Source organism: Aquarana catesbeiana, linkage group LG03 (assembly GCF_042186555.1).
Source record: "Aquarana catesbeiana isolate 2022-GZ linkage group LG03, ASM4218655v1, whole genome shotgun sequence".
NCBI classification, from domain to species: Eukaryota; Metazoa; Chordata; class Amphibia; order Anura; family Ranidae; genus Aquarana; species Aquarana catesbeiana.
The window spans coordinates 350,268,167-350,294,635 of NC_133326.1; the positions used below are offsets into that span (position 1 = coordinate 350,268,167).

Sequence of the window (26,469 nt, forward strand, 5' to 3'; positions counted from 1 at the left end):
AGTATCCCCCAAAAATATATATAAAAAAACTATTTTTTTCCTCAGTTTAGGCCGATATGTATTCTACAAATTTTTGGTAAAAAAAATCGCAATAAGCGTATATTGATTGGTTTGCGCAAAATTTATAGCATCTACAAAATGGGGGATAGTTTTATGGCTTTTTTTATCATTATTTTTTTTTTTTTTTTTACTAGTAATGGCAGCAATCTGCGATTTTTATTGGGAGTGCGACATTATGGCGGACACAGTGCTATAAAATTGCATTGATTACTGTAAAAATGTCACTGGCAGTGAAGGGGTTAACCACTAGGGGGCCAAGAAGGGGTTAAGTGTATCCTATTGTGTGTTCTAACTGAAGGGGGGATGAGACTGTGCAGGGGAGATGACAGATCGCTGTTCATACTCTGTATGAACAGATGATCTGTCTCTTCACCCCTTAGAGAACCAGAAACTGTGTTTACACACACAGATCTTGGTTCTCCGTGTGCCCTGAGCGATTGTGGGAGCCCGGCGGTGATCACGTCCACCGGGCGCTCGCATTGGTTCCATGGGCAAGCAGGGGGTGCGCGCGCCCCCTGGTGGCCGTCCATGGTACCGATGTACCATGACGACGATTCGTGCAGCCGAGCCATGTTGCTGCAGTATAACTGCGGTGGCTGGTTGACAAGCGGTTAATAAGTGTTACCTGTAGGTACTTTGAATATCTCCTAAACTTGGTCCATTAAGGAGGTGTTCACATTGCCTCTGGCCGATTATGTCACCTGTACAGTATGCTCTGCCTTCACGGCACACGGAGTGCCGAGAGTGCTGTGCCATGCCAGTGACCTTCTCATGGTCCAACCATTCAAACCGCTGGAGAGTGCACACCCAGAAGGAAAACTGGGCGAAGATGGAAGCACCTGGAGCAGTGACCATGCACTTCTGGAGGGTTCTGAAAGGTTGTAGAGTACTAGTATGCAACATTTATAGCCTAAACCTACAGAGGGGCCTTTTGGGGGAAAAAAATGTACCGCTGCTATCGCTTTGCGTCCTTCGAGTGATTATTCCTGCCCCGATACTCAAAATGAAAACTCCTTTCAGTGTTACACTTTGACACGGCTATATTTTAAACTTAAGTTACAAGAATTCTGTATTATGTTGTCTGTAAACACTTCAGGGATGTATAAAAAGAAAAAAGCTTGCTACAGTTTGTATGGAAATGTTCAGAATGTCAAGTATGTGTAACGGGAAGAGGCCGGAAGAGGTGCTTAATATGTGCTTGCTTTAAACGCTACAGGTCAGGATGACTCGGCAAAGTAAAAGATGAAACAACTGAGAAAAACTGCTAGTAATTGTTAACTTCCTGGAAACTGCTAAATTCTAGCATTTAACACGTAGAAATAAAAATTTGACCATAACTCTAAGATGTTGGGGTTTTTTTAATTCTATAAACTTTACCCTGCTACCAGTGCTAATTTTGATATCAAATTTAGATTTCGGTTTAGTCAGTCTTTTGACTAAAATAGCATTTTAGTTTGTCACCTGAGTTTTACTTATACTACTAAAATCTCTGTTACAGTTTTGTCGACTACAATCGAATGGGTTTAATTGTAATGCATTATTTAAGCATTTCTCTAGAACTGCCAAACTCCTGATATATTCCAGGAGTACAAATCTAATAACATGTTATTATTTATGGTATTAAGATTTGAACATGCACTGCAAATTTATCTGTTGTGATACATAACCTCTTTACACGTAAAAACAAGTTTCATAAACAAACAAAAATATTGCTTTTAGATAAACGGAAGTACAACTTTAAAATATAAAAAAAGGTAAACTCTATTGGCTGTAATGCTATTGTAAATATCACCTGAATATATTACCAACATTAAATATTAAGGAAAAAAATAAGGAAATACTTTTTTTTTATTAATTTAGCAGCTTAGTAGATGCCCTCTTAGTTGATGTGAATGTGCCTGGGTTCTACTGTACCCCTTTAAATCCAATTTGGAGTGAAGTTTAGTAAATAAACGAAAAAAATATTGGATGTTTTGACTTCTTAGACATGAACTTTGTAGTAAATGTTTTACCATCTACAGGAGGGGTACTGAATTAAAGTTCATGGAGGTCATTTAAATTTTTCTTCACAACACACTTCCTCTTTTTACATCCATGCCCTCCGAACCCCCCTTGTTACATTTGCATCATGATTTCATATCACATCCCACCTTCACATCAGTTCATCAGTCCCTCCTTCACATCACATTCTCCTATTCATATCAGTTTTCACAGTCCCCTTCCCATGACAGCCCTCCCTTCACAGTCCTACCTAACACAGCAGGACAGAGGATAAGAGGTGCGGCAGGTCTGGATGGAGGGTGGTAGCTTTGTCAAGACCTGTTGCGCCTCCCTCCTTCAACCCTGCTGCACGGATGACAGTGACAGCAGCTGGGGGGAGGGCTCGAGAGGAATCTACAAGGTGGACAGAGACACCCAGGTTGAGTGGCTCAACCACGGCGGTCCGGAAGGGACTGTGACTGTTCAAGTTCGAACCATGGTCCACCATTTAGTGATGTCCGATTTTATAGGAACAAGCACACACTGAGATGCAAAATGATATCCTTTATTTAAAAAGCCAAAAGGAAAATATTTTGGTATGACACACTCCTGAGGTGTGACTAGGGAGTCTAATCTCTAAGTGGAAAGCGGAAAGTTTAGCATTTGTAGTAAAAGCTGTCGAGATAGCTGCTGTACTAGCAAATCATCCATCTTCTCTGATACCCTGAGGAATTCAATACAATTTTAGTTTGCGTTTGTACCATTCATGGGTTTTGGGTGCTGTTTAAGGTAACTTGTACAGAAAAACATACAGAGGCTGATGTTTCGGTCATCCTACGAATACTAGTTGTCTGAGCGTCTCTGGATTCCATATTTATCAAGGATGATTTACTAAAAGGATTCACTTTGAAAAAGTGAATGTTCTCTGAGCTTAGTAAATACGATGAAGCTGTGTTTACTTTGATCAACCAGTCGTGCTATTTTTACACATAATTGGGTTTATAAAGTGAACACATGTCCAACACATGACCTTATTTCCTGTCATTTGCTTAGCAAAGTGAGCATGTGCAATAAACGTTTACTTTACTTTTTGAAATCTACTGCCTGTGCTCAGTGCACCACAAGGCAGTGGGGACAGTGAGAGAGAGGGGATGCAGAGAGAGAGAGGAGGAGGACAGAGAGAAGGGGGGCAGAGAGAGGACAGAGAGGGGGACGCAGAGAGAGAGAGAGGGGGGGAGCAGAAAGAGGGGGACACAGAGGGGGGGCTGAAAAAGAGGGGAGCTGTGAGAAAGGGAGACCTCTAGCTCTGTCCCTATCTGCAATCCCTGCTCTGCCTCCCTGCCCCAGTCTTTGTCTGCAGGTATTCAGTGTATAATTGTGCCCGGTACCTGTCTCCATCCTTGATCCGGGAGAGCCCTCTGCTCTGTTCCATCCAGCGGCTCCCTCACAGCCTGCGCCTCTCGCCTGTCCTCGTCTTCCGGGCCCACAGTCAGTCTGTTCTCCGGGCCTCACTGTTGAAGGAGGTTTGAGGAGTCCAGGCTCCGGAAGGTGCCAGGGATGCTGCGCCCCTCTTCGGCCATGAAATTAAGCAGTGAAGCTCTTCTCTCCCTCCCTGTCAGGCCTGTAGCCTACCACGCGGAGGATGCGGGGCTGCCCACTCACTCGTGCAGACAGTTTCCTGTACCTCACCGCTGCTTGCTTCTCTCACTCCCGAGCTGTTAGGCCTGTAGCCTTCCAGGTGGAGGATGCGGGGCCACCCACTCACTTGCGCAGTTTCCTGCATTTCGCCGCTGCTTGTTTCTCTTCCTCCCTTGCTCTCAGGTCTGTAGCCTTCCGCGGCGACCACTCACTCGTGCAGATAATTTCCTGCCCCTCGCTGCTGCTTACTACCGTGTTCTTCCCGCCGTGAACCTGGACCCTCTCGCATGCCCACAGAGATGGCTCTGCGTGCCAGCTGTGGCACACGTGCCAAAGGTTCACTCTCACTGCTAGAGCATGGACTTCCAGTTCTGGAAGAGCATCCATGGATGCCCTCCCAGAACTCCGCCTCCCGTGCATACCCTGGGGTGCTTTGGGGGGTACTCTGTGATCAGCTGTGTCCAATCACAGCTGATCACATGTAAACAGACTTGCTGGTTATCAGCATTCCTTTCCTCATGCGCTGTGTCTGTGTGAGGAAAGGAGAGCCGTTAACCGACAAGACTGTCAGAACATTGCTTACACTGATAATTGGGGCACGGCTCATCAGTGCCTTGATTGTCAGTGCTGCCTCATCAGCAAACATAAGTGCCACAGCACTGAAAGCTGAAAATTTGGCCTGGGCAGGAGGAGGGTGAAAGTTCCCGGTATTGAGGTGGTTAACGTGCCCCAAAAAATAGGTCCTACTTTATATTTCAAAAAACAATGCAAGGCACAGAACCAACACATCTGTGCACTGCATATGTGCATTTGGATGCAATTGACAATGAATGGCCATGTACCATAACGGACATAATTAGTACATTACCAAGCCATACCATAATGCGCTATGTGATGTCATTGTGACATCCAAATCTATCTTTCTACCCCCCAGCTCACTCCTTCAGTCTCCTTCCGTATCACTAATCTACTAACAGACATATCAGCCTGGATGTCTCACCACTTCCTCAAACTCAATCTATCCAAAACTAAGCTCATGATTTTTCCTGCCCCGATCTCTGTCAAAATCAATAGTACTACTATCAGCCCCTCCCCGCATGATAAGGTTCTAGGTGTAACCCTGGACTCTGAATTATCCTTTCAGCCCCACATCCAAACGCTTTCCAAATCTTGCTGTCTCAATCTCCGCAACATCTCCAAAATACGCCCCTTCCTTACCAACGACAGCACAAAATTCCTAGTTCACTCCCTGGTCATCTCCCGCCTTGGGTACTGCAACTCTCTCCTCACGGGGTTACCTTTACATAGGCTATCCCCCCTTTCAGTCCATCATGAATGCTGCTGCCAGGATCATCTACCTTACCAACCGTTCAGTGTCTGCTACCCCTCTGTCAGTCCCTCTACTGGCTTCCACTCGCCCAACAAATTAAATTCAAAATTCTAATAACTTACAAAGCCATCCACAACTCGGCCCCCACCTACATCACTAACCTAGTCTCAAAACACTAGGGATGAGCCGAACACCCCCCTGTTCGGTTCGCACCAGAACATGCGAACAGGAAAAAAGTTCGTTCGAACACCGTTAAAGTCTATAGGACACGAACATGAATAATCAAAAGTGCTAATTTTAAAGACTTATATGCAAGTTATTGTCATAAAAAGTGTTTGGGGACATGTATCAATGCAAAAAAAAGTTTTAAAAACGGCCGTTTTTTCGGGAGCAGTGATTTTATTAATGCTTAAAGTCAAACAATAAAAGTGTAATATCCCTTTAAATTTCGTACCTGAGGGGTGTCTATAGTATGCCTGTAAAGGGGCGCATGTTTCCCGTGTTTAGAACAGTCTGACAGCAAAATGACATTTCAAAGGAAAAAAGTCATTTAAAACTACTCGCGGCTATTGCATTGCCGGTCCGACAATACACGTAGAAGTTCATTGATAAAAACGGCATGGGAATTTCCCACAGGGGAACCCCGAACCAAAATTTAAAAAAAAAAATGACGTGGGGGTTCCCCTAAATTCCATACCAGACCCTTCAGGTCTGGTATGGATTTCAAGGGGAACCCCGCACCAAAAAAAAAAAAAAAAAAAAAATGGCATGGGGTCCCCCCAAAAATCCATACCAGACCCTTATCCGAGCACGCAACCTGGCAGGCCACAGGAAAAGAGGGGAGGACGAGAGAGCCGTACCAGGCCACATGCCCTCAACATTGGGAGGGTGCTTTGGGGTAGCCCCCCAAAACACCTTGTCCCCATGTTGATGAGGACAAGGGCCTCATCCCCACAACCCTGGCTGGTGGTTGTGGGGGTCTGCGGGCGGGGGGCTTATCGGAATCTGGAAGCCCCCTTTTAACAAGGGGACCCCCAGATCCCGCCCCCCCCCCCCGTGTCAAATGGTAAGGGACCATTTCACTAAAAAACTGTTAAAAATGACAAGAGACAGTTTTTGACAATTCCTTTATTTAAATACTCTTCTTTCTTCTATCTTCCTTCATCTTCTTCTGGTTCTTCCTCCGGTGTTCTCGTCCAGCATCTCCTCCGCGGCGTCTTCTTCCCTTCTTCTCCTCGGGCCGCTCAGCATCCATCGCATGGAGGGAGGCTCCCGCTCTTCTCTTCATCTTCTTCTTCTCTTCTTCATCTTCTTTTCTTCTTCTCTTCAACTTCTTCTCCGGGCCGCTCCGCATCCATGCTGGCATGGAGGGAGGCTCCCGCTGTGTGACGAGTCTCCTCTTCTGACGGTTCTTAAATAACGGGGGGCTGGGCCACCCGGTGACCCTGCCCCCCTCTGAAGCGCGGTGACTTGACAGGACTTCCCTGTGATGTTACGGGGAATGCCACAGGGAAGTCCCGGCATGTCCCGTGCGTCAGAGGGGGCGGGGTCACCGGGTGGCCCCGCCCCCCGTTATTTAAGAACCGTCAGAAGAGGAGACTCGTCACACAGCGGGAGCCTCCCTCCATGCCAGCATGGATGCAGAGCGGCCCGGAGAAGAAGATGAAGAAGAGAAGAAGATGAAGAGAAGAGCGGGAGCCTCCCTCCATGCCATGGATACGGAGCGGCCCGAGGAGAAGAAGGGAAGAAGGCGCTGCGGAGGAGATGCTGGACGAGAACACCAGAGGAAGAACCAGAAGATGAAGGAAGATAGAAGAAAGAAGAAGCATTTAAATAAAGGAATTGTCAAAAACTGTCTCTTGTCATTTTTAACATTTTTGACAGTTTTTTAGTGAAATGGTAGGGGTACCCCCTTACCATTTCACACAGGGGGGAGGGCCGGGATCTGGGGGTCCCCTTGTTAAAGGGGACTTCCAGATTCCGATAAGCCCACCGCCCGCAGACCCCCACAACCACCGGCCAGGGTTGTGGGGATGAGGCCCTTGTCCTTATCAACATGGGGACAAGGTGTTTTGGGGGGCTACCCCAAAGCACCCTCCCAATGTTGAGGGCATGTGGCCTGGTATGGTTCAGGGGGGGGGGGCGCTCTCTCGTTCCCCCCCCCCCCTCTTTTCCTGCGGCCTGCCAGGTTGCGTGCTCAGATAAGGGTCTGGTATAGATTTTTGGGGGGCCCCCACGCCTTTTATTTATTTATTTATTTTTATTTTGGCGCGGGGTTCCCCTTAATATCCATACCAGACCTGAAGGGTCTGGTATGGAGTTTAGGGGGACCCCCACGTCTTTTTTTTTTTTTTTTTTTTTTTTTTTTAATTTTGGTTCGGGGTTCCCCTGTGGGGAATTCCCATGCCGTTTTTATCAATGAACTTCTATGTGTATTGTCGGACCGGCAATGCAATAGCCGCGAGTAGTTTTAAATGACTTTTTTTCCCTTTTGAAATGTCATTTTACTGTCAGGACTGTTCTAAACACGGGAAACATGCGCCCCTTTACAGGCATACTATAGACACCCCCCAGCTACGAAATTTAAAGGGATATTACACTTTTATTGTTTTACTTTAAGCATTAATAAAATCACTGCTCCCGAAAAAACAGCCGTTTTTAAAACTTTTTTTTGCATTGATCCATGTCCCCTGGGGCAGGACCCAGGTCCCCAAACACTTTTTATGACAATAACTTGCATATAAGCCTTTAACCACTTGACTACCCGCCTCACGCTGATATACGTCAGCAGAATGGCGCGGGCAGGCAAAATCACGTACCTGGTACGTGATTGCCTTCCCGCGGGCGGGGGGTCCGAAGAAGATAAACACAGGCCCGTCGTGCCCATAATGCCCTTCCTGCTGCATTCGCCAATCCTAATTGGGAACCCACCACTTCTGCAGCACCCGTACTTCCCCCATTCACATCCCCAACCAAATGCAGTCAGCTGCATGAGAAGCATTTTCTGTATGTCCTCCCGAGTACCCAACGAACCCCCCCAGAAAAGATGTTGTGTCTGCAGCAAGCGTGGATATAGGCGTGCCACCCGCTATTATTGTCCCTCCTGTCCTGACAATCCTGGTCTTTGCATTGGTGAATGTTTTGAACGCTACCATACACTAGTTGAGTATTAGCGTAGGGTACAGCATTGCACAGACTAGGCACACTTTCACAGGGTCTCCAAGATGCCATCGCATTTTGAGAGACCCGAACCTGGAACCGGTTACAGTTATAAAAGTTACAGTTACAAAAACAGTGTAAAAAAAAAAAAAAACACAAAAAAAAATATATAAAGTTAAAAAAAAATAGTCTCTCTCTCTCTCTCTCTCTCTCTCTCTCTCTCTCTCTCTCTCTCTCTCTCTCTCTCTCTCTCTCTCTCTCTCTCTCTCTCTCTCTCTCTCTCTCTCTCTCTCTCTCTCTCTCTCTCTCTCTCTCTCTCTCTCTCTCTCTCTCTCTTCCCCCCCCCCCCCCCCCCCCCCCCCGTCTTCCCGTGTTTTTCTCTGGCTCTCCTGTCTCAACAGGGAACCTGAGAATGCAGCCGGTGATTCAGCCAGCTGACCACAGAGCTGATCAGAGGCCAGAGTGGCTCCAAACATCTCTATGGCCTAAGAAACCGGAAGCTACGAGCATTTTATGACTTAGGTTTCGCCCGATGTAAACAGCGCCATTGGGAAAGCATTTTATCACACCGATCTTGGTGTGGTCAGATGCTTTGAGGGCAGAGGAGAGATCTAGGGTCTAATAGACCCCAATTTTTTCAAAAAAGAGTACCTGTCACTACCTATTGCTATCATAGGGGATATTTACATTCCCTGAGATAACAATAAAAATGATTTAAAAATAAAAACGAAAGAAACAGTTTAAAAATAAGATGAAAAAGAAAAAAAAATAGCACCCCTGTCCCCCCCTGCTCTCGCGCTAAGGCGAACGCAAGCGTCGGTCTGGCGTCAAATGTAAACAGCAATTGCACCATGCATGTGAGGTATCACCGCAAAGGTCAGATCCAGGGCAGTAATTTTAGCAGTAGACCTCCTCTGTAAATCTAAAGTGGTAACCTGTAAAGGCTTTTAAAATGTATTTATTTTGTTGCCACTGCACGTTTGTGCACAATTTTAAAGCATGTCATGTTTGGTATCCATGTACTCGGCCTAAGATCATCTTTTTTATTTCATCAAACATTTGGGCAATATAGTGTCTTTTAGTGCATTAAAATTTAAAAAGTGTGTTTTTTCCCCAAAAAATGTGTTTGAAAAATCGCTGCGCAAATACTATGTGAAAAAAAAATGAAACACCCACCATTTTAATCTGTAGGGCATTTGCTTTAAAAAAATATATAATGTTTGGGGGTTCAAAGTAATTTTCTTGCTAAAAAAAAATAATTTTTTCACGTAAACAAAAAGTGTTAGAAAGGGCTTTGTCTTCAAGTGGTTAGAAGAGTGGGTAATGTGTGACATAAGCTTCTAAATGTTGTGCATAAAATGCCAGGACAGTTCAACCCCCCCCCCCCCCCCCCAAATGACCCCATTTTGGAAAGTAGACACCCGAAGCTATTTGCTGAGAGGTATAGTGAGTATTTTGCAGACCTCACTTTTTGTCACAAAGTTTTGAAAATTGAAAAAAGAAAAAAAAAAATGTTTTTTCTTGTCTTTCTTCATTTTCAAAAACCAATGAGAGCTGCAAAATACTCACCATGCCTCTCAGCAAATAGCTTGGGGTGTCTACTTTCCAAAATGGGGTCATTTGGGGGGGGGGTTGTGCCACCTGGGCATTCCATGGCCTCCGAAACTGTGATAGGCAGTGAAGTGTGAATTTTTTTATAACAAAAAGTAGAAAATATCATTATTTTTTTCAAAATTTTTGGTCTTTTTCCGTTTATAGCGCAAAAAATAAAAACCGCAGAGGTGATCAAATACCATCAAAAGAAAGCTCTATTTGTGAGAAGAAAAGGACGCAAATTTTGTTTGGGTACAGCATTACATGACCGCGCAATTAGCAGTTAAAGCGACGCAGTGCCAAATTGGAAAAAGTCCTCTGGTCTTTAGGCAGCCAAATGGTCCAGGGCTGAAGTGGTTAAAATTAGCACTTTTGATTCCTCCCATAGACTTTTAAAGGGTGTTACGCGGCATTCGAATTTGCCGCGAACACCCCAAATTGTTCGCTGTTTGGCGAACAGCCGATGTTCGAGTCGCACATGAGTTCGACTAGACTCAAAGCTCATCCCTACAAAACACCAACCTACTCGTTCCCTTCGTGCCTCCAAGACTTCCTGCTCTCTAGTTTCTTCGTCGCCTCCTCCCATGCTCGCCTCCAGGACTTTTCCCGAGCCTCTCCCATCCTCTGGAAATCACTACACAAATCTGTCCGACTAGCTCCTACTCTGCTTGCTTTTAGACAATCCCTGAAAACCCTTCTCTTCAGGGAAGCTTATCCAGCCCCCACCTAACTGTACTTTTACTTTCTCTATCAGATCATTCCCCACAGTTATTACCTTTTGTATCACTTGACCCTCCCTCCTAGATTGTAAGCTCTAATGAGCAGGGCCCTTTGATTTCTCCTGTTTTGATCTGTATTGTAACTGTACTGTCTGCCCTCATGTTGTAAAGCGCTGCGCAAACTGTTGGCAGTATATAAATCCTGAATAATAATAATGTGAATGAGCCTTAACGTTAGACATTCCTGACATTCAACTTAACTGGTTAGTACTTTTATGTACGTTCCTTGCAGTAAGGAGGGTGGGAGCCTAACATGCCACCATAGTCATATGTGAGTACTAACAACACTCAGAAAGCAGATAATAGTAGTTTGATTATAACACTGTGAATATAGAGGGAGCAGGCTGTGAGACTCCCTCAGGCTTCACTGCAGGTAGTAGCTTTGTGCAAACAATGGTACACAACCACTTTCTCAGTTTACCAAGCTGTTATCTAATGCCAAGTTGTGTGGAAGTTTCTTGCTTTTTCCCTTCATGTCTGTGATATTGTGTGTACATGTCCTTTCTTCTAGTAATAGAACTTGATTAGAGATTCTACAATGTAGAATGACCCAAAGAAGCAGAAGCCGTGCCAGCTTTTGCCATATCAACATGATGGAGAATGTGGGCACAGTTCATTCGTAAAAATGGTCAGCTCTAGGTTTGCATTTTAGCGTCAGTCTCAAGTAGACAAAAGCATAATGTCTTCCTTGTAATTCAACTGCCTGTCCTCCTTTACGTTTTCCCATGTAAAGTCAAATAGCTGTAAGAATTTGAGTTTGCGCATTTTCTTTCCACAACTTTTGTGTCTTACTGGTAGTAACAAGTTAGTATTTAGTAATGCATGAAATTGCCCACTTGAAGATTTGTGAATGTAGGCACTGTGAGGAGCATTTTACATTCTGTGGTAAACAAGGAGAGTTATGCCATCTCCATCTGTTTGCGGTTTGTTTACATGTATGTTTTAGAGGAAACATTTATACTGACATTTTATTTGTGTGCTGTCAGAGCTGGCAATGGAAAATATAGGTCATTTTTACAGTGATGAAGTCTAGCGTGACTACAGAGACCCAGAAGTACCAATTAGATCTTTAAAGTGGATCTCCAGACTGAAAAGCAGGATATTGTTTAAAAACGTGAAGTGGCTGAAATGTTTCTTCAGGCAGGTATAGCACCCAGCTAAAAAGCGATACTCCCCCCCACTTTACCTATGTTTTCCCCCCACTTATGTGTAGTGCTCTTCAAAGCCCATACCCGTCCGCAGTGAATACAGCATTGTCTCCCTGCGATCGGCTGTTCCGGTGAAACGCAGCAGATCATGCCACCATCTTGGTCTTTGCCGCCTCTTCCCTAGCTGCTCTGTGTGCTGATAATGCAGCCTCCTTGCAGATGTGATGTGAGTATCCCAGGAGGCTGCAGGACCAGGTACATGTCATTGTCATTTTTCGGTCTTAGGCCAGAATGGGGAAGGGGGTAACAAACCTTTCCTGGACTTTTGCCTGCGGAAGGGGTTAGTATTAATGCGGTACAAACCCCCTTTAGGGAGTTTAGTTCTGCATTAACCACCTCTGCATTAGCCACTTCCAGCCGGTCCTATGCACATATGTGGACTCTCAGCAAGTGGGCTCTACTGGCGAGTGGCCGCATATAATGCGGCACTGTGTAAACAAATTACTGTGCTGAGAGCGCGCTCCCAGCACGGCAGCCGCTGGGTACAGGAAAGCTCCTGATGCATACTTGCGTTCGGAAGCTTTCTGATCATGTGACAGCCAATCAATGCCCACCTCCACCTCCCGGCTATTAGAACCTTTTGAAGGGCCAGGAAACGGTGGTGGGAAGGGGTTAATCCAGCTCGCTAATCATTAATACATCCTTCTTCCTTTTACTTTTTTTAATTTTATTTTTTTTACATCACAAGCAGTGTAAGTACCTGAATTTGGTAAATACACAAATCCCCGTTCTAGCTCTCGTGGCTGACGGCGATCGCGACCATGCGCATTGGGTCCCCCGCCCTGCAGCGGGCGCACACCTGCTATCTTAAAGGAGCCGCGGTTCATATACGGCGATTCGCGGGAACGTGCCACTTTGCTGACGTATATCGGCGTGAGTTGGTCGGCAAGTGGTTAAGTATGCTACTTAATTCACTTAAGGTGATTTCTACAAGCAGTATATAAATTTAATTTTGCAAGTTTCAAACAGTCGGGGGCGAATGGGCTCAAGAGCGATGTGAGCACCTGTAGATATTAATGGGAAAGTCTTTTTGATGCCTCTTTCACATTTTTACTATATTGCCGTTCCATATTTCCATTATTGTACAGAATTCTAGATTCTGTGTCTAGTGGTTTATTGTATACCATGAGGTGTGATCAGTGTCAATGCTAAACAGCTGGTGGCATAAAACCAATTCTCTACATAAAGTGACTATAGATTTGGTCAGGGCTTCTTTTCAGCAGGAATGAGGTAGAAAGCATTCAACGGCAAGGTGTGCTGAGGTGCGCTGGGAAATCTATTAATGATGGCTGCTAGGGGATCTATTGTTGCTGTGGGGGGTATATTGTGGTGAGTCTATTGTTTTTGGGGAGGTCTATTGTTGCTGGTGGTGGGTCAATTGTTGCTAGAAGGGATCTACTGTTGAGTGGGGAATATTATTGATGGCTGCCGGGAATATCTATTGTTGCTAGGGTGGATCTGTTAATGCTGGGTGGTATTCTGCCTCTGGGGGTATACTGTTGCTGGCTGCAGGGAATCTACATTACATTATTTTATTTTCCTGTTATTAACAATTTCCACACAAATTACTTAACACCACAAACTTATACATGGTTTTGTACTCTTTAAAGGGGTAGTACTGGGAGGTGGGTAGGGGGTGGAACCAAGGAACGGTGCTTGGAGGTGGGTAGGGAACAGAGACAAGGCGTAATTCAGAAGGGGGTAGTTCCTGGACCTATTCTTTGAGAAAAAAGCCTTGGATTTGGTATAGAAATAGATGTACAGTAGAGCACATTCACTGAATGCTCCTTGCAGTGATGATTTTGCCTCTTACAAGAAAAAGTTGATGATTTTACCCTTCAGAAGTGGTGTGTTTTAGAATAGGTGTCTCCAAATTTCTAAACAAACAAGGGCCGGTTTACTGTCCTTCAAACTTTAGGGGGGCCGGAGTGGGCAGTTCGAGTAAAAAAAATTACATGGTGCCCATAGTCAATAGAAAGAGGAGTAGTGCCCCATAATTGGTATTTGTGAAAGGAATAGTGCCTAATTGTTTAAATCAGTGGGATGAATTATGCCCCATTGCTGGTGTCAGTGAGAGGAATGGTTCCCTACTATTGGTGTGAGTGGAAGCAATGGTGCCCCCTTATTGGTGTCACTGGGATGAACAGCACCCAAGGGCCAGATCAAGGCAAGCAAAGGGCCACAGTTCAAGGATCACTGCTCTGTTACCTTGCTGGATTGTGTGTGGGAGGAACAGAATCCAAAGGAGTGAGCACATGCAAGCTGGAGCTGAGGATGTCATGGTCTTAGGAGCAGCTTCAGATTTTGTTCCCGGGGAGCTACTCTAGTTTAGAGGGAACCTAGACAAGGCTCATAACACTACTTGAGATAACGCTGTAGAGTGCACAGGATTTAGGGCAGGATCAACAGATCTTTTTTTCACTCTTGGAACAAGTAAAACAAAAGACTTTCAGTGTTATATTAAGCAGACCAAAAGGGAGAAAATAATATGTTAGGATTTACATCTACGCTAAAGTGTTTCTAAAGGCAGATGGTTTTTGTTTTTTTTGTTTTTTCCAGTGCATTCTGTGCATTAAGGTAAAAAGTTTTCTGTGTCCTGCTTCCCCAGCCCCCCCTTATACTTACCTGAGCCCAATGTGCATGAGAGCTATTGGCTCCTGCTACTGTCAATCACAGTCAATGAAGAGGGAGTGGGGGGCAGGGCTGAGCTACCCTGTGTGTGTCAGTGGAGCCTGCATGAGTGCCCCCATAGTAAGCAGCTTGCTGTGGGGGCACTCAGCAGGAGGGAGGAGCCAGTGGGGGACCAGAGAAGAGGAGGAATGAGGCTGCTCTGAGCAAAACTATTGCACAGAGCAGGTAAGTATAACATTATTATTAGTTTTATTTTTTAAAAAATTACCTTTACGATCGCTTTAAGCACAATTTATAGCTGATGAACAAATATTTCCAGCTGCATTCATGAATGTATATAATTTGAACATTAATGTTCTCCCGAAATGTATGTAGCGCCAACAGTTTTTGAAGACCTTTAGAAAATGAAGGCAAACAGAACAATTACAATACATTTCAAGTCAAAAAGGTTAGTGGGGGGGGGGGGCGTGGCCTGGACAGCGATGTGAGCAGACGTGTGTGACTGAAGCTCCGCTCGCAGCAGATCCTTCTACTTACATCCTTTGCCTCAGAAACACTGCAATCGAATACTAAACCCCTTGGGAGCTGGCACACCAACCCGGGTACACTATGTCTCCGCCGAGACGGAATACCGCTGCCTCTTCCTCGCTGGAGCGGTACCGGAGGACGGAGCGGGACTCTGAGGGACAAGATGGCGCCGCGCCAGCAGCACACGCGGCTTCCCCTGCAGCTCAAGAGCCGGACGGCACTGCTAAGGTATTGGAAGCAATATCCCTATGCCAATCCACTCTGACATCCAAGATAGAGGAGGTAAAAATGGACATTTCACTCATAAGGCATGACATGACCAAACTCAGGGAACGGGTCACTGAAGCTGAGACTAGGCTCGGGCGGGCAGAGGACACACTATACCCTATGCAGCACTCACAAGAAGACCTGCAGCGCCAGTTGCAACAGTTAGCACAAAAGCATGACGACTTGGAGAACCGGACCCGCAGGTCCAACCTCCGGTTTATTGGACTACCGGAGGGTTCTGAGGGTACTGATCCAGCCACCTTTCTTGAGCAGCTTTTGATTGCTACATATGGCAGAGAGGCCTTCTCGGCAACATTTGTAGTGGAGCGCGCCCACCGCATGCCGGCTCGGCGCCCGCCTGAAGGGGCGCCCCCACGAACTTTCATTGCAAAATTATTAAACTTCAGGGACCGAGACGCGGTCCTACGCCTAGCCAGACTGAAGGGAAACATTCCATTCCAATCCGGATCCATCTCAGCGTTTCCAGACTTCTCGGCGGAGGTCCAACGACAAAGAGCGCGATTCACTGAAGTCAAACGCCGTCTGAGAGCACACCACATTAAGTATGCAATGCTGTTCCCAGCCCGCCTTCGAATTGTCGGTGAAGATCGAGTACATTTTTTTGAAGACCCAACTCTGGCCTCAGCGTGGCTGGACCAACAAGACGCACAAAAGAACCGACCTGCATAAACCACACTTTGCCTGGCAATAATACGTGAGTGTTACTCTACAACTCCCCCTATGCACCACCCTTTATGACTGCCATAACATACGTCCATAGATGTGCCTACAGTGATCCCAAACTATATGCCACTGGAGAGTTACTGATAACTACACGGCATGCTCCTGAACCTGGTCGCAAGCGACCCTACTCATTACTTGGCAACTTCTTGAAGATACCAAAGAGCCTTCAAGGCTGTGCGAAATGTAAGTGACCCACCCCACGTAGCCCATAAATCCTCCTAAAACTGCCCTCATACCTTCCATTTCTGTTTTGAGCAGTCGCTCCTCTTGTGTCATTTGACCAGTTTTCTTATTTTACTTTCCCTGAACCCTCACCACGTTACTAACTGCTCCAAACCGGAATATGGGAAATGTCATCAGTCTAGAATCTTAACATATATGCGGTACCTGCTATAGACTTTGCCCATCCTTATCTACTAGAAGCTGCGGCGGAGTACAGATTCAGATCTGGGAGATTCCCGCACTAACTGCTAACCCCTACAGTGTTTGCTTCATCGCTGGACTGTTACCCAGTATTTGTTCGCCCCCCTTTGGGAGATGGTTGTTCCGCCACTGGCGCTGCCAAATAGGCTACCGCCACTGCCGGTATGTTCAATGTGCAACATAGCACAAGTTTTGGGATATATGCCCCAGTCAAGTTTGGGCGACTGAGGGCAGGGAGGGTGGGAGGGGAAAATGTTATGGTTAATGTTAAGATAAAGAACATATATAATAATTTGCAATGCATTGAAATGAACGTATGTACATGTTATTTCGGGAAAGGAAGAAGCGGAGGTACATTTGTATTAGTGTGGAGAGGGTCGGCATGGGTCCCGAATAGACATCTTGCTCATATTCTCTCTCTAAAATTGCTGTGCCTCAAGTATGGCTAACTTAAAATTCCTCACCTGGAATGTCCGAGGGATCAGAGACAAACTAAAACGCACGGCAATTTTTACCTGCCTCAAAACATACCGTGCAGATATAACTGTATTAGTCGAGACACACGTTACAGGACAACTCCAGCTTGCGCTGAAGCGGCCCTGGATAGGATGGGCGTTCCATGCCACCCACTCTCCATACTCTCGGGGGGTTTCAGTTCTCATTGCTAAAACTACCCCTTTTGCAATCATCTCGGTGCGTACAGACCCCCAAGGCAGCTTTATCTTCATACACTGCACACTATGTGGCTCGCAATATTTGATTTTAGCATTCTACATACCCCCGCCATACAAATCCAATCTAATCACAGAAGGCTTACTTTACATGACACAGCACCCCAACATACCAGCAATCTGGTTGGGAGATTTCAATATGGTTTTGAACCCCCAGATGGATAGAATACAATCAAGCCAGAATGCCCATCTCCCTGACACCACTAGACTAGGACGCACGCTAAAAGAATTTTCATTGACTGACGCATGGAGATACAAACACCCCCATGATCAGATATATTCATGCTTCTCGGCAACCCACTCCTCCATGTCCCGAATAGACCTTATCCTAATCTCTGACACACTAACCCCCCGACTAACAGGCTCAGGTTACAACACTAGATCCCTTTCTGACCATGCCCCATGTTGGGCAACCCTTCAACTAGCCCAAAACACAGGACCCCACACCTGGCGTCTACACCCCTTCTGGCTCTCCATGCTGAAAGACCAAGAGGATATACACAAAGAATGGCAATTCTACCTAAATGTCAACAGAGACACTGCCTCTGTACGACACGTTTGGGAAGCCTATAAGTTACACGTTCGCACAGTCCTCTCCTCGCGTATAAACAGAATAAAAGCCTCTTCCGCCCTAATTATTAACCAAGCCTTAGACAAAGCAGATTTACTAGTAAAAGAATTTCACAAAGACCCCACTCAGGACAGAGCAACAGCAATCAAACTACACACCCGCCTCTTAGACCACTTGCAATACGAAAACGCTAAAAAAAACCTTTTTTTTCTAAAACAACGTATATTTGAACAAGGGGAAAGAGCCGGTAAACTATTAGCATACTTGGCTCACCAGGACACTAACCCCCCAGTGGTAGTAACCCTACTAGGCCCTCATAACGACATACTCTCCGACCCCCCTTTAGTTGCAGAAGTATTTCGGAAATACTATTTAGATTTATATTCCTCCAAGGTGGGAGTCACTGCCCAGGAGACTAGAGCGTTTCTTCGAGATGTCCCCTTTCCACAACTATCTGAGACCCAACTACAAGACCTAGAGGCCCCTCTTACCGTGGACGAGATTGCCCTAGCTATAGCCTCGTTAGCACCATCCAAGGCACCAGGTGGAGATGGTATACCATTAGACTTTTACGCAGCATACTTGGACATACTAGCTCCTGAAATTATATAATCACATCTTTGAAACAGAATCCCTACCCAAAACTCTTCGCCAGGCAGTAATTATAGTAATCCCCAAACCAGGCAAAAACCCCCAACTACCAGAATCATATCGCCCAATCTCGCTTCTCCAGGCTGACATTAAAATACTAGCCAAAATATTAGCTATGCGCCTCAATACGAGTATTCTCTCCCTCATTCATCCTGATCAGACGGGATTCATGCCTGGTAAAAACACAGCAATGAACCTCAGACGCCTCTACATGAACATTCAAGCAGACCACGAGAACACGGGTGATAGAGCGATAATAGCACTTGACGCCGCAAAGGCGTTCGATTCGGTAGAATGGGGATACCTCTGGGAATGCCTCAGGGGCTATGGATTCGGACATAATTTTATAAAATGGGTACAACTACTATATTACTCACCTACGGCTAGCGTGGTAGTGAATGGAGTGACATCTGATCCCTTCCCTCTGGGTAGAGGAACTCGCCAGGGATGCCCACTATCCCCTTTACTGTATGCCCTGGCGGTGGAACCCCTTGCCATATCCCTTAGGCAGAATCCACACATTCAGGGGCTACGGGTAGGACCTGTGACAGAGACGTTAAGTTTGTATGCAGATGACATGCTTCTCTATCTAGAGGATACTGGCCCATCACTGCAGGCAGTTCTATCGACCATCGAGGAATTTGGTAAACACTCAGGTCTCAGTATGAATTGGTCCAAATCCCAGATCCTCCCCCTTGATATGACATCTCCAACACACACTGCAGCTTCCCTCCCCCTGCAGAGAGTTGCCTCTATAAAATATCTAGGTATAGAGATTACTAGGCACCCACTGGACTTTATCGCCAACAATATAGAACCACTTTTCTCTTATTTAAAATCTCGTACACAAACATGGGCAAGACTCCCACTGGGAATAATGGGTAGAGTCAACTTGTTCAAGATGATACTACTGCCAAAGTTCCTCTATGTGCTCTGGAACTCCCCAATACTCATTCCCCTTAAAATCTTTAAAACAATTGATACAATCATTAATTCTTTTATTTGGGGCCCCCATAGACACAAATTGGCCTGGAACACGCTCAAGAACCCGACCTCCTCTGGAGGTGCAGCTTTACCGGACTTATACACTTATTATATAGCAGCTCAGCTCTCACACTTTTATTACATTCACAAGACTGATGGAGAAAGATACCAATTCTTAGTATGCAAACAAGCTAATAGTAACTTGTACTCCCCACTACAAGTCCTACTTAGAGGTGGGAACAAAAGACATAAAAGAGAAGACCGAAACCTGTTACTGTCCCAACACAGAAGCATATGGGAACGGGCGTCCAAACTTATCGGAGCTGACTTCTTTCACTCGCACACACCTCTATGGCGCAACCCTCAACTGAATGAGCTGATATCCCTACCTGGGGCTACCAGCTGGGCCGCTAAGGGGATAGTGTTCCTATTCCAGGTCCTTACTATATTTGGTGTGAGACATTTTCAAACACTATGTGAGGAATTTGACCTCCCCCCCCACATGCAATTTAGCTACATGCAACTAAAACACGCGCTTCAGGCTCAGTTTGCGAGTGGTCTCCCCAACCCACAGACACTGTCTTTGGTAGACGTAATAACAGGAACAAACCCAGACAAACTTATCTCCACCCTCTACACTTTACTGCGAAACAAGTCGGTAGCAAGGATCACTGACACGGCAAGGATTAGATGGGAAGAGGACGTAGGGCCAATAGACATATCAGACTGGGAGGATATACTCGAGAATGTAAAAAAAACGTCACCTAAGATTTCAGAACGCCTAACTCAACTGTATATAATACACAAATCCTATCTCACGCCTTCTAGAATTGCCAAGTTCTCCCCACATCAGAATCCGCACTGTCCGAGATGCTCTGGTAACCCATGCTCGTTCTTCCACCTACTATGGCTATGTCCGGAGATACAAAGTTACTGGACGCAGATTATAAAATTCCTCCACGACCACATGGGATCACCGGTGCAACTTGACCCCAAAGTATGCCTCCTCGGCCTACTTCCAGATGCCACTACAGATAGATCCCTAATCATATTTCTCAGCGAATCATTATTTTGCGCCAGGAAATTAATTGCCAAACATTGGTTGTGTACAGACCCTCCCACCATACAGTCTTGGCTTAGGGAAGTGAACGCATCATTACCATACAAAAAGGTTATGTACAAACACAGGGGATGCCCCAACAAGTACCATAAAATATGGGACAAATGGTTAAACAATGCCAACACATGTGTGAGTTAATTTACGACAGTAATCTGTGCACCCGCTATAAGTGACATGATAACTATCCAACACATTGCCGTAATGTGATATACTGTAGTCTTTATCAAATGTTACAACTTCTATTTTTGGTAGTGATGTCTTGTGAAAATGTCAATTGCCGTCACTTAAAGTCTTATAAGTATACATGCGCTGCCGCACTCCATGAGATACATTGTATTCATCTGCATTCAATGTACAATATCCTTTCATACGTCTGTATGTCATGCAACTATCAATGTATGCTGACCTTTTCTATTCATAATAAACATGTTCTTTTTAAAAAAAAAAAAAAGGTTAGTGGGGCCCTGCTCGTAAGAGCTTTAAGAAGTTTTTAAAGCATTACCATTGATGAGATTTTTTTTTTAATCATGTTGACATCAGTCCTTGCTTTTAAGGAGCTTACAATCTATGGTCGCTATCCCACATGCATGTATGCAGCTATTATCACCAATTACAGTGGGGCAAAAAAGTATTTAGTCAGCCACCAATTGTGCAAGTTCTCCCACTTAAAAAGATGAGAGAGGCCTGTAATTGTCGTCATAGGGTATACCTCAACTATGAGAGACAAAATGTGGAAACAAATCCAGACAATAACATTGTCTAATTTTTGAAAGAATTTATTTGCAAATTATGGTGGAAAATAAGTATTTTGTCAATATCAAAAGTTCATCTCAATACTTTGTTATATATCCTTTGTTGGCAATGACAGAGGTCAAACCTTTTCTGTAAGTCTTCACAAGGTTGTCACACATTGTTGCTGGTATGTTGGCCCATTCCTCCATGCAGATCTCCTCTAGAGCAGTGATGTTTTGGGTCTGTCGCTGGGCAACATGGACTTTCAACTCCCTCCAAAGGTTTTCTATGGGGTTGAGATCTGGAGACTGGCTAGGCCACTCCAGGACCTTAAAATGCTTCTTACGAAGCCACTCCTTCATTGCCCGGGCAGTGTGTTTTGGGATCATTGTCATGCTGAAAGACCCAGGCACGTTTCATCTTCAATGCCCTGTTTTGGGATCATTGTCATGCTGAAAGACCCAGGCACGTTTCATCTTCAATGCCCTTGCTGATGGGAGGGAGGTTTGCACTCAAAATCTCCTGATACGTGGCCCCATTCATTCTTTCATGTACAGGGATCAGTCGCCCTGTTCCCTTTGCAGAGAAACAGCCCCAAAGCATGATGTTGCCACCCCCATGCTTCACAGTAGGTATGGTGTTCTTTGGTTGCAACTCAGCATTCTCCCTCCTCCAAACACGACGAGTTGTGTTTCTACCAAACAGTTCTACTTTGGTTTCATCTGACCATATGACATTCTCCTAATCCTCTTCTGGATCATCCAAATGCTCTCTAGCAAACCTTAGGTGGGCCCGGACATGTACTGGCTTAAGCAGGGGGAGACGTCTGGCACTGCAGGATCTGAGTCCCTGGCGGCGTAGTGTGTTACTGATGGTAGCCTTTGTTACGTTGGTCCCAGCTCTCTGCAGGTCATTAACTAGGTCCCCCCCGTGTGGTTCTGGGATTTTTGCTCACCGTTCTTGTGATCATTTTGACCCCACGGGGTGAGATCTTGCATGGAGCCCCAGATCGAGGGAGATTATCGGTGGTCTTGTATGTCTTCCATTTTCTAATTATTGCTCCCACAGTTGATTTCTTCACACCAAGCTGTTTGCCTATTGCAGATTGTCTTCCCAGCCTGGTGCAGGTCTACAATTTTGTTTCTGATGTCCTTCGACAGCTCTTTGGTCTTCACCATAGTGGAGTTTGGAGTGTGACTGTTTGAGGTTGTGGACAGGTGTCTTTTATACTGATAACAAGTTCAAAGGTGCCATTAATACAGGTAATGAGTGGAGGACAGAGGAGCCTCTTAAAGAAGAAGATACAGGTCTGTGAGAGCCAGACATCTTGCTTGTTTGTAGGTGACCAAATACTTATTTTCCACCATAATTTGCAAATAAATTCTTTTAAAAATCAGACAATGTGATTGTCTGGATTTGTTTCCACATTTTGTCTCTCATAGTTGAGGTATACCTATGATGACAATTACAGGCCTCTCTCACCTTTTTAAGTTGGAGAACTTGCACAATTGGTGGCTGACTAAATACTTTTTTGCCCCACTGTACCTACCAACATGCCTTTGTTGGTCCAAATTATTAAATTATTACTTATTAAGTACTTGGTCACATGTTTAGGATAATGCTGTTTAAAAATGACATTTAGTGGAATAAAATGATGGCACTTTTTTATGTAGAATAATTTTTTCCCACCAGTACTAGGTTCTCTTATCTGAAAAACAAGAAATGCAGAAAAATATTACTAGGCAAAGAAATTTGTTGGTTCTGGGTGTAGAAAGTGCTCCCTGCTGAGTGTCCAGCTTCCACCATGGCTGATCATATGGATGGAACTTGCTTCCCCAAAGTGCTCAGTTAATTGGTTTTCTTCAGCAGAGAAAAAAAACAAACGGCTGCCTTGAAAACTCATTTTGTTTTATTATACTAATTCTGGGGCCCGAGACGTGTCTGCTTTCATCTCGTGTTCTCTTGCATATATTTCTTAAAATGCATAGGAAATGACCGTGAGTGACCTTTCGGCACTGAGCAAATATAAACATCAGGTCCTTGCCAGGTTTGGTGAACTGACAGAGTATGTTTCCACGTCTAAAGGTGTGACACCGACTTAGACATCAGAGGTGGACTGTGTGTATGATCCAGCTGGCAGAAACCTTTTAGTTTACAAAAACATTACTTGGATTGCAGGGTATGGAAAGAGGAAGAAGACATATCCATCACTGCCCTTTGCATGGGCAAGAGATGACTATTGAACAAGGACAGTTTCTCTCTGTGAGATGTTCACAGAGTTTAAGGATTTCAATGCAAGATCTTGTATGGCATTGGACATAAAGTTTCATAAGTCTTGGGAAAAATTAAAAATGAACACTAGGACCCTAAGATCATTGTTATAATAGAATTTCTCGTAGTGATTGGATTAGGTATCTGGAATCTGCCTATCCATGCCCAAAGATTTCCACTGTTTCCTAGGTTTTTAACTAGGCAAATCTGAGTTTGAAGAGTCAGTGATCCAGGCATACATTTTTTTTTATTAAAGACTTTATCACTGAGCGAAAGTGTTTTGGTGGTCAGAAAATATCCCCTTCATTAGGGCTTGTAGTACGATCATTAGGCTACATGCCCACGGACGTTTTTAAAAACGAGTTTTAAAGCTAGGTCCGACACCTGGAAAAAGCGGCATTATTTTTTTATTTTTTTTTAACCGCGTTTTGCATTAGCGGTTTTGCACGTTTTTTCGCATTAGCATTAATTAGCGTTTTTTTTTAAGAAAAACACATCTCTCTCGTGTCGGTGCCATTTTGGTAGGAGAGAGAGAGAAGACAGCATTTCAGAGTCTGTTAGAGTCTTTTTGCATTTTGTGTATTTTTCTGAGTAATATAGATCCTGTCGTCCAGAAGATAGATGAGGCAATCCTTCTGATTGTTTTGTGGAGGCTGCGGAGAAGGAGACAGGAGGAGAGAAGCAGCAGATGTCAATTTTGGGTGCATCCAATGATATCCCATCGGGTGTCTATGGGGTACTTTGCCAATATGTATTCCCAACTGCGCTTATATCCGACAAAATTCCTTAACTTTACAAGGATGTCTGTGCCGATCTTTGATGACCTGTTGGAGATGCTTAGGCCAAGGCTGACAAGGATGGACACTGTGATGCGGAGCTCTGTGTCACCGGAGGCTGCTAGTGACACTCAGGTAAGTGCAATACACATATGGGTTCGGGTTAGTGGTTAGGGGATGGGGTTAGGGTTAGGAGATAGGGTTAGGGGATAGGGTTAGGGGATAAGGTTAGGCTTAGGAGAAAGGGTTAGGGGATAGGGTTAAGGTTAGGGGATAGGGTTAAGGTTAGGGGATAGGGTTAAGGTTTGGGGATAGGGTTAAGGTTGGGGATAGGGTTAGGGGTTAAGGGTAGGGTTAGCACTTATTTTTATGCAATTATTTTAATTTGTTAAATTTTTATGTCATCTTAGGTTCCTTGCCACAGGACAAAGTTATGTCTCGTTGCATCACTACTTCCTCATTGGCCTCACAACGGTATCCATAATAACAAAGGAAACGTGTAGCAATATGGGAGGAGTTGCATCATGATGTGATGCCAGAGCCCACAGCCCTCTCTGGATCATCCTATTTTAACTACAAAAAATATTTTTCGGTGGTCCTCCTGGCATTGTCCGATGCACATCTGAAAATTCTTATTGTGGATGTGGGAGCATATGGAAGCCAATGTGACGTCCGCATATTCCGTGAGTCGGCCTTCTGACGTCGCCTACATGAGGGTCGACTCAATATTCCTGAAAGCAGGCCTCTACCCTGCACTGAGGAACCCAGCTTGCCATTAGTCATGGTGGCAGACGAGGCCTTTGAACTGGCTGAAAATCTTATGAGGCCATACAGTGGCTATGGTCCCAGCCAACGACAAAAGATCTACAATTATAGGCTCAGCCGTGCGTGCCGTGTTGTCGAATGTGCATTTGGGGTGTGCAAGACCAAATGGCGAGTTTTACTGACAAGTATGCAACTTGATGTTGAGAACGCCATTAAAGTAGTCCTGGCATACTGCTTTCTGCACAATTTTCTGCAGGACAATGACAGAAGCAATGTTGAACCGGTGCCCAGTAACCAAGCTCAGAGGGTACAATTTATGGACTTGCGGTCAACGGCACGTGTTATGAGCATTCAAAACCAATTTGCAGAATTTTTTGAATCCCCTGATGGAGAGGTGTCATGGCAGAATGATTATGTGTAAAAAAAAAAAAAAAAAAAAAAAAAAAATTGGAATACATCTAGCTTTGCTTTCTTGTATTTTTTTTTTTTTTTTTTTAAATAAAGCATTTCGAAATTAAAGTTTGTTCCTTGTCCATTTTTCAACGATTGTTCAAGAAGTCCATTTGACTCTGCCTTTGGACAAGCTTATGCTAGCCCTTTTTGAGACCTTTGCACTTTGCCTTCGGGGAAGCATATGCTAAGCCCAAAAAGGGCTAGCTAACGCTTGTCTGAAGGGAGAGTGCAAACGAGTGATTTTGTGCATCATTTAAAACACAAATTGAACAAATTTATTTTCAGTCAAAAAAGATATTTATTTAACAAAAATAAAAGGTTTGTTAGATCAAAACTGGTGATAGATGGGGGTGGATGCTTGCTCACCGTGGGGATTGGGGACGAGGTAATGCTTGGGGCTGGCCTTCATGCAAAAAATCCTGTTGGTAGCGGGGTACAGGATATTCACTGTAGGAGTGTGGGGTGTACAATGAGGTCTGGGATGGGATAGGTGGTGGCTGGCGTTGAGGAGGGGGCTGATATTGAGAGGGGGGTGCTAGCACTGCTGAGGTCCCAGAGGCCATTGGGAGATCATGAGAAGCATTATTTGGATCACATGGAGGTGGCCCACCACTTAATTTTGCTTCTCTATATTGCATAGCAATACCATACATGCGATCCATACAATGCTTCTCTAGGTCTCACCCAACGTCCTCCAAGATGTGATATAGGCTGCGGCGGAAGCAGGTGCGTGGGTTGCTGGTATCCAAAAATGCATCCACACTGCGCCTCTCCTGCCGCACTTCCTGCAGCAGTGCTAGCACCCTGTCATCTGCCTCGATATTGCAGCCACCCCTCGTCTGACGTCCACAGCCACGAACACCGCCACGACCGCGCCACTCCCCACTTTCTTGACTGCCAGTCGCCGCCAATTCCAAGGCCCTGGATTCCTGCAAAAGAACAAAAATCTTTACATTGACATGTACATGGACGGACAGACAGGCAGACATAAGCAGTTGCCTCATCTGTGCACTGAACACTTCCTTCACTCATTGCATGTGGAGATGGATTGCCAGTGCTCACCATGGGACTGGTG

At 45.0% G+C, this 26,469-nt stretch overlaps 1 protein-coding gene and 1 pseudogene across 2 annotated transcripts in view; both read left to right on the forward strand.

The window, feature by feature from the left end:
• The window catches only part of CREBRF (CREB3 regulatory factor), a 115,033-nt gene that overhangs the window by 34,839 nt on the left and 53,725 nt on the right, over positions 1-26,469 (forward strand). The gene's annotated exons all lie outside the window — the stretch shown is intronic.
• On the forward strand, positions 15,929-25,373 carry LOC141133963 (uncharacterized; annotated as a pseudogene).